At 39.2% G+C, this 9,062-nt stretch overlaps 1 long non-coding RNA gene across 1 annotated transcript; it reads right to left on the reverse strand.

Annotated features, from left to right (window-relative positions):
• Positions 1-7,143: 7,143 nt before the first annotated feature.
• LOC116792550 lies at positions 7,144-8,780 on the reverse strand. Its single transcript, XR_004359171.1, has 2 exons — positions 8,567-8,780; positions 7,144-7,187 (listed from the first exon to the last, which is right to left on the reverse strand). It is a non-coding gene; the product is annotated as an uncharacterized LOC116792550 (long non-coding RNA).
• Between the last annotated feature and the right edge of the window lie 282 nt (positions 8,781-9,062).

Consider the following 9,062-nt stretch of genomic DNA (forward strand, 5'->3'; position numbering starts at 1 on the left):
TATTACAAATGATCAGATAAAAGATTATAATCAGAATTATTTACAATATAAACACCAAAACCAGCTCCGTGGCTGCCTTTGTAGGCTGGGTCTCTGGATGCAGAGGGCTCAACAAACCATCAGCACCTTATTCCCTCTCATTTGGAATAAGCAGTTGGAATAATTTCATTCCTTTGGTTTGTTTTACACTTGCAAGGCGATGGAGAAGTGGTTGATGGAATGATTAGGGGGTTACAACTAGAACAAGATCAAAGAACTGGAGCTGATCAAGAATCTGCTTCAAGTGCCCCACAAAATGGGGAGGGAACACCCAGAACTGATAAATAAACTGATGAAACAACCCAGTGATAAATTTTTAAGTAATTGTTCCATCTCCATTTTTATTATGCTGAGTGAAATACTGAAACAGGTTTTAACTTTAATGTTTTGAGGACTGAGGTTCCCTAAATGTAGTGATGTCTGGTCAAGGTATTTTTATTCATTAAAACACTGCTACTCCTATGATTAAATGGCAAAACAAACCCTTAATTTTCCTTTTAAAGAGTATTGTATTTGTTGTAGAGTGCAATTCCTGCTCCAGCAGCCACCAGGAACTCCCCACACATACCTTGCCTGATGCACTGTTTGCATTCTCTGATTGGATTTGAGGTCTCATCAGGGTGAGCTTTCCTGCCACAAAACGATCCCCAATCTCAGTTTAAAACCCCCCATTTTCCTCTTGGTTTAGCTGGAAGTGAAGGAGGCAGCTCTGCCTTGCAGTCAAAACATGTCATGAGCGGATTCTCACCCAGAAAGCCCATCCTGGAGTGTTTGATTTCCTGGCTGCCTTATTTGTTTACAACAATGCTCTTAAAATTGTCTCTCCCATCTGTGTGGTTTCTAGTTGTCTGAATGAGAATGAGATATTAAAATGCCATCCAGATGTCTCTATGCATATCAGCATTAACATATTATGCAAATTGTCACCAGGATAGGTTGGGGTGGTTGTTTTTTTTTTTTTATTTTTCTTCTTAAGCAAAACAATATTTTTAGGTAGAATGGAAAGAAGGAAATCTGTGAAGGATGACAAGCTAAAAAAAATGCACTGAGCGTATTCAGCTGAACTTTTCAATCAGTTTTGATGAAAGGGTTATGTACAAAGTGCCCTTAGTTGTTTTCACTGTAAATCTAGAGAAGGACAATTGGATGAAAACAATCTTAAAAATACACGATAGGAAACAAAGGAACACTGAAGCCTGAAGATCTCAGAAAAATAATTCAACAGAGTAAAAGTTGCCTCTGATCTCATGAGGACAGGACTTCATAAACAATAGTAACAATTATCTGTTGGCTTCTGGGCATCTGATTTAAAGAAACCTTTGGCTCTGACTCTACAGATATTTATACTTGGAGTTAATTCCATGGAATTAACAGTACAAGATCAGACCTGAGCCTTCATTTCTCTAAAAAATAAGAACTGGGATTAGAAAATTAAAATAGATGTCTTTAACTGAGATTGACTTTGGGGGGGATCCTTACAATAAACATGATGCCTCTTGAGTTTCTCCTAAAGTTTTGTGTGTTAAAAAGAAATAATTAATAGTGAAGCGTTATAACAAAGCTTCTGAAAATTATTTTGGGATGACTTTTGGTATCAAGGATTAAGTATGGAAGGTGCCCTCACCTGGGAGGCTCTGCAGGGAAGTTGGGTAAGAAATGAACTGTAAATAGGAGGAAAAAGAGATTCCATCCATCCACAAACAAATTTTTATGGCTTTTAAAATTGGAAATGAAACTGGAACAACTGGAATGTTTTTCCTGTTGCTTCCCACCAGCACAGCTGCTCCTGTCCTGCAGAGATCCTCACCACCCTTCTCCCCTGGCCACCTTATCTCCCAAAGGCATTAGGGGAGCTTAATATGACTTGCTCTCAAAACATCCATGCTGCTTCTTTTCTTATCATCTTTGATCTTCTCAGTGCTTAAGTAGATGGTCTGACTATTTCTGCTGTATCTCTCTGGGCACAGAGCAGGCAATGATTGGCCTATAATTCTTCACCATTTTTCTAAACATATTACTTCATTATTGTTCTTTTTTTTGTCTAATACCAGTGGCATATAATCTTCACAAAGAGAGAGTCTATTCTGTGTGTGCTGAGGGTTTAATCCACAGAGGGAGGGAGAAGAAAGGATTGTATTTCAGCTGCTGCTGCAGCTACTCCTGAGCGAGGATGACAGTCCCAGTGTTCAGGGGATCAATGATATCACAAAAATTGATCTGTAATAAATAGACTGAGAGTCTGAGTGTCCTGTAGCAGTCAGTAAAAATGTAGGCACTATAATGTTATGTGCATTATAGCACAGCATATGCACAATCCCATCCTGAGGAGGGTGAAGATATCTTTTATATCTCCCACTTTGCTGCATTTCCTGGGGTTTAGCTCTAAAACCACCAGAGACTTGTAATGATAATTCTCAAATGCCAGTCCAATGGCACAAAAGTGTAAAAAAAAAGGAAATCTTATCATGTAGTTTTATTCCTTCTGTCATTAAAAGAGAAAAAAAATACTGTTTTGAGGATTAGTAACTAGCTAGAGAATAAATCTGTTTGGGCATTATTATTTGCAGAGTAAAAGCTAATTTTGCAGTGAATGAACAATTGTATTGGTGCTTTTGGAGTGGCTGCAGCCAGAGCTACAAACATTTGTACATCCAGCTTTAGTTTGAGCTCCTGAGAGTTATGAACTAACACCAAGAAGATAAATAAATAAACCACCAGATTTTTTTTTTAGATGGAATTGATGGAGTTTTACTCACAATTCTTAAACCAACAGGGTTTTGTTTCTGCACGTCAAAGTTTCTGTTGGTGAGACCTTCCAGATGCTGAAAGCAGAATCCCAGTTACAATGGACTAGAGCAGGGTCCAAACTCACAAAGTCCCAGACTTGTGCACCCAAAACCTTGACAAAGAACCTGGCAGGGAAAGTTCTTTTGATATTGGTTTAGAAAGGAAACAATAGTAAAAACTTCCTTGGCTTGAATCCTTACAAACTATGCAAATGGCAACCTGTCCTTACCTACAGTATAATATTTGCCTTTATTTACAGTCTAATATTATCCTAAAACTCAAATGTAATGTCAGGCTGTTGAGATGTAGTAGAGGATTAATGTGATTTTTTTTTAAGGAATGGTTACTAGCAGAACACATCTCTGCTGCTCTTCACCCTGAAGAACGTTGGGGATCCCCAAGGCCAGAGATCCCCAACTCATTTCCAGCCATTCCCATCAAAGTTTTAATTCATTCTCTCACAAGTCCAAAGCATGAATGACCGATATAATGTATTCCAGGTTTTAATTATTGGGTTTTTTCCTGGTTTTTACAGTGACACGTGGTGGTCAGCCCAGATTTCACATGGATTATAAAATGTATTCTCACAGGTTATCACATACACTGGAGTGTTTTGGTGTGAACTACTTTGACACCTTCAAGATGGCTAATTATGCACATCTAAAAGTCTTTTTCAAGGCTTTATCCATAACATATTGATCCTCCATTGACTCTCATTGCCTTTACAGACTGGTGGCCACCAGGCTCTTGCTGCCTTATTTGATCTCCACTGATTCCCTGAAATGCAATTTCTTTTCCAGCAGAGATCTTTGCAAATTGTGTCTTCCTGCATTACCTCAGGAGGTGTTTTTCCTGCTCTTTGAACCTTCTGCACAGAGATCTTCAAGGGAAAAACCAGAATTGCATCAAGGGAAATAAAAGACTTGCTGTAATCCTGAGACAAGTTTAGTTAAAGACGAGGAATTTGCCTTGGAGAAGTTTGATATCTGCATATAAGTGGGAGACTTTTGCATATCTGAGATGATATTGTCTATCCCACGTGGCTGTGACTCTGTTAATTTAAACAGATCTAGTCATAGCAATTTTACTGACATTGTAAGAAGTAAATTATTTTTATTTGGCCCTGAGTCCTTCACAATGACTTTCCTCCAGCACATCAGTGCACTTCAGGTGCACAGAATATTCCCAACACACTGATTTTAGCCATAAATATTTTCTCTGAAGCTATTTCTGAAATATTTCTCAAATACTACCTGGAGAGGCAATGTTAGACTTTCTCAATTTACAGCATTACCTGTTTGTATGTGATTACCATGTGCAGATAAAACATCTGGTGATTTGCTTTCAAGCACCAATACTTTTCCTGAAGAAATACTTTTAAATCTACTCAGGAACACTTTGCAGAGTAAAAGTGATGAAATTAGGTTAATACATTATTTATGATGAGTGATTTGCTCAGCTCTATGCAAAGTACAGGAACATCTTTAACCAGTTCAATCAAACTCTGTGAGAAGAGGTGAAAGCACATTGTTTTCCTCATTTTTTTCAGTTTCCTGGCAGACTGTCTTAATTACTTATTAAGCCTTAACATGGCAAGTTTTCATGTGGCAGCTGACAATAAAAAGCTGTGCCTGAACAGATGAGAAAACATCTGGGCAGTGCTGGGAATTGTGGCTTTGCTGCTTCACTTTGTCTGCTGTTTTAGCCTCAAACTCCTTTGCTTGGGGTTTTTCTGCCTCCTTCCCCCTCTCATTTCCTTTATACGTAGCTCTAACAAAGATATTGCAAGTGGGGAAGCGCTGGAGTGCAGAATGGAGAAGGAATTCTCGTTAATCATGCAGGTGCTCCTCACTGGATAATTCATGGCACATCTTCCTGCCTCATGTAGGGCTTCAGAACTGATTAACCAGCAGCTTTCAGCCCCATCCCACCACATAAGAAAGTGTGGCAATAAAAGAGGAGTCAGCTTCACAGCATCATATAGAGCTTAAATTTCACTGATAATAACAACGTGGACAAGGAAATGTGAGAGATGGGGAAAATATCTCAGGGAAAAAAAAAAACAACACTAGGATAAGAAAACAATTCTTCAGACCTAAAACTAAAAAAGCAGAACGAGGTACCAACGAGTGTAACAAATTTCTAAACCAAGCCTGCAAGAGAAAACACTTCAATCCCACAAGAAGCAATTAGAAGATCCTGTGGAAATAGTGCATTAAAAAGATGAGTCTCCAAAGGAATGAACTGCTTCTTCCTCATATCTTTCTTTTATTATTGTTCCATGGAATTCATTCCACTGCATATTCTCTCTGCAGTGTCTGAACGGTGCTTTCCCCTTTCAGAGCATTATCTGGCCTCTATTGTGAGGGGGGGATGAATAAGCAAAAGCTTTCAAGGCTGCTGAAGAGGATGAAGTAGGTTTTTATTTCTCTTTGTAGAACACAAAGCCTGTAGGAGGGAAATTGCAAAATATTGTTCCTCTCTAACGGGCGGTGGAGAAGTGCTTGGTTTATTTACTCGTCTCCCACCTGAAACAACCCACAGATTCATTTAAATAAATAAACTTCCACTACATGGCAAGTTTTTATGTGTGGAGTGGGGTAAAGAGAGTAAGGGAAATGAAGGGATATTCTTTTGTGAAGTGGATCAGACCTCTCCCTCTCTCTCCTTCTCTCTTTCCTCTTGCTCTGCTTGCCTTGTAGAGGGGGCTTGGGCTGGAAGAGTTTGGGCATCTCATAAACTAGGGCACTTAGTCCTTGGTTTCAGACATCCAGCACCTCCTAGACCAGCCCCCAGGTGGTTTAAAATGCATCTTTCTCTGCAATTCTCCAGTTCCAGTCACCTGGAAACTGAAAAGGCCTTTTATACCCCTGAGTCTGCTCCCTGCTCTCGTGCCCTTGGTGATTACTGCTCCTCCTTGGAGTCAACTGGAGACACAGCACAAATCTGGGTTAATGGGTTTTATGATCAATCAACTCCAAGGCACATACCTGTCCTATTAATAATGCAAATGGGATAGGATTATTGAGTTATGAGGAGCTTATACACAAATATTAACCGCTAATACATTCATTAAGCTGACTAAAGTATTAATTAGCTTTGATGCTACTGGATTGCAGAGCACCAGATAGTTTTACCAAGGCCTGCTCAAATTGATTAGTGTGATCCCATGCTGTGCACTGTGTTTCCACAACAGAATTGATCTTTTTTCCTGGATGAAGACAAACAACATTCTAAACCACATTGGGGGATGTTTCTGACTGAGCTTGGTCAGGGGAGTAAATAAGAGAAATATCCTGCTGGAGAGTTTTATCCTGGGTAGGATCTTTCACGTCCAATTTAAAGTGGTTACTTTCAGTGTCTCTTTTTAGATCCAAAAGAAAAGTAGAATAAAATATTCTCCGTTTTTAAACTGTGCTCACAACAACATCAGTGCAGACCCTCGTCGATGGGGATATAAATATTGATACTTTAATATTACACAGGTTTAATAATAATAACTTTTTTTCTTTTAAAGGGTCCAAGACAAGGCTATGAAAGACCAGGATATTCCAACAATCCCACTGGCCTGGGGTCATTTCCCTGCGTCTACTGAGGGTTAGAAAAGTTCTTGAGGGTTTGATCTGAGTGAGAGCCACACAGAGATTAATATTTTCAAGGTATTAAAGGATCTTGAGCAAGGAAAATTTCAGATTCCACACAGTTTTTTCCCAACTCTGGACGGCTCATTGTCCCTGCAATATTATCTCATTTCTCTGACTTCTGAAAGTGCCTTTTCATTTGCAGCACTTCACTGACAGTGAGTGACAGTTGTTCATTAACCATTATCTCTTCTAATTTTCTGTGAACTAATTGCGAGGAGCATAAGAAAAGCTATTAGAATATTGGAGCACTGAGGGATAAGAGAAGAAAAAGAGCAGGTCAGGATTACGTTGGGTCACTGCAATTTACAGCAATATTTCTTTGAAGAACTGTGGAGGTCTAGAAGTCAATTGTTAAAAAGAAGGCAGAAAGAGACTTGCTAATATCAATTCACGAATCAATAGAAGTGTCCAGTTTGATAAGAACTTCTATAGCAATTTCTAGGGAAAATACTTACCTTATGACATGACAAGCATCTTTATTGCGTGGGTTAAATGAGCCAGTAAAAGGAGAAATATTGCTGGTATATTGGAGCATAAAAGTAGGACTGAAAAACAGGAATACTCTGGCACAAAGCTGAGATAGCCAAAAAAAATCAACCAGCCCACAATAAATCCCTGTTTGAGGTGATGCTTACGGTGCAAAGCTGATTTTTGAGGAAGCGAACACGTTTTGGCAATCCAAAGGCATCATTACTCTGGCTAAAGTTTCCCAGAATTCTGAAAGAAACAGAAATAAAATTATTAAAACTATTGCAAGCTATGGGCAAAGTAATTTTGCTCATGTCTGCATTAATGTGATCAACCACAGCAGGAAATTCCTTAAAAAATTAGCTGATTGTGAGCACAGATCATCAGGTTTGCATATGGATCCCTCATGGCTAAAATTCATTTTTGACAGCAATGAATGAGGGCAGTAAAAAATTGTAAATCAAAATATATACTCCAATAATGTCCTGTTGTGTCAACGGGATTTCAATAGCTCTTGAAAAAAAAAGGTAGAAAAATGTGGGAATCTAATATTCCATATTTCCCTGTCTTTCAGAACTTAGACTAATAGGTGGATGAAACAATGACAGAAAAAATGGCCCCATTGCTCACATGTAGCCAAAAAGTAAGATATAGGTATCTTTATAAATCAAATGTACAGCTCGGGCACAGACGGATTAACAGGTGGAGAAACAACAGATGACATTTCCAACACTGATGGGGAAGAAATATGAGCAGGTTGAGTAGCTTGGACAAGCTTTAATTCAGCGCAGCACACTTTGGGAAATAGATGGCTTTTAAAATAACTCTGGAGTGTTTCTGGCCTCCTCCTGGTGCCTGCTGGCCCTTGGGACCGGGAATTCATCCTGCACCATTGTTAGGATAACAAAGAGTGAAGCTGATGAGCACTTGCACCAATTTGAAATGATTCTTGTGGCCAATTACTCAGTCAGAGTTGTTCTGGCAGCAGAACACCAGGTCAGAAGTTAAAATGTTAAAATAATGCAACATAAAGGATTTATTGCTGTGAAAAAGGTTCCCCCAGTTCAGGTGGGGGCAGCGGGAAGGGTATTCCTGAAATTCTTGTGGATGGGACCAAAAAAACCATATCTTAGCCTTGGAGTAGATTAAAGGCAGGTAAACAGAACATCAGAAATATCAATCACATGATGAAGGTGGAAGGAGATGACTTTTCCACACTGGTAACCTTCCTCACAGAAATGCAGGATGAGATCATTGGAACACAGATTGGAAGAGTTATGGGATGAAAAACTAGTCAAATAAATCACCAAGCATGGCAAGTGATCCTCTGCAGCCAAGATGGATGTTTCTTTTTTAATTTACCCAAAAGGCACAATCTCTTTAGTTGCACTCCATGATCTAAAAGGTCTTTTCAACTTAAACTTTTCTGATTCTCACTGGGATGAAGCTCTAGGGCTCATTATTTTCTAAGACATCCTGCAAGGTATAGACAACTATTTTCCACCATCCCTTCATTGTAAATGAACATCCAAGCAGATTAAAATAAACTCGTTTTATCACTCAGATTTAATGATTTCCTGCTGGGCTTTTCTAATGTTGAGGATTGGCCTTTTTTAAAAAATACTTACCAGTAAATTTGCCACCAGCCTTTTGTTTCTTCTCCACTGAGATGTTCCCCTCTTCCTTCCAGGTGTTTATATGTAGGGATGACCAATCCAGCAGGAACAACTTCTACCTCTCCTTGAGCCCGGAGTTCATAACACTCTTTGAACATCATCAGCCCTTAAGTGCTGAAACAAGGTGAACATTCAGCTCCAGAAACTTCAAATCCAGGTGAAGTGAACTTGCTGATTAACTCTGTGAATGAAATGAGTACTTTAGTGCAGTGCTAAGATGACAGCAAATGAAAATCTGTCCTAAATTACAGCAAAACCTGCAGGAAATTCCAGGCACCTGCTGAGAAAGCAGCTTTTCTCTTTAGCTGGAATGTTTAATCTTTTTGACTCTTGCCTTGTTCTAGGGGAGAGGGAACACGAGTACAGATTTCATGGCATGGTCATGGCCACTGAAATGCTCATATTAATCTGGATTTGCCTGCTCTGTGACTGCTGGCAGTAAGGACAG

The sequence above is a fragment of the Chiroxiphia lanceolata genome, chromosome 11 (assembly GCF_009829145.1).
Source record: "Chiroxiphia lanceolata isolate bChiLan1 chromosome 11, bChiLan1.pri, whole genome shotgun sequence".
Classification (NCBI taxonomy): Eukaryota; Metazoa; Chordata; class Aves; order Passeriformes; family Pipridae; genus Chiroxiphia; species Chiroxiphia lanceolata.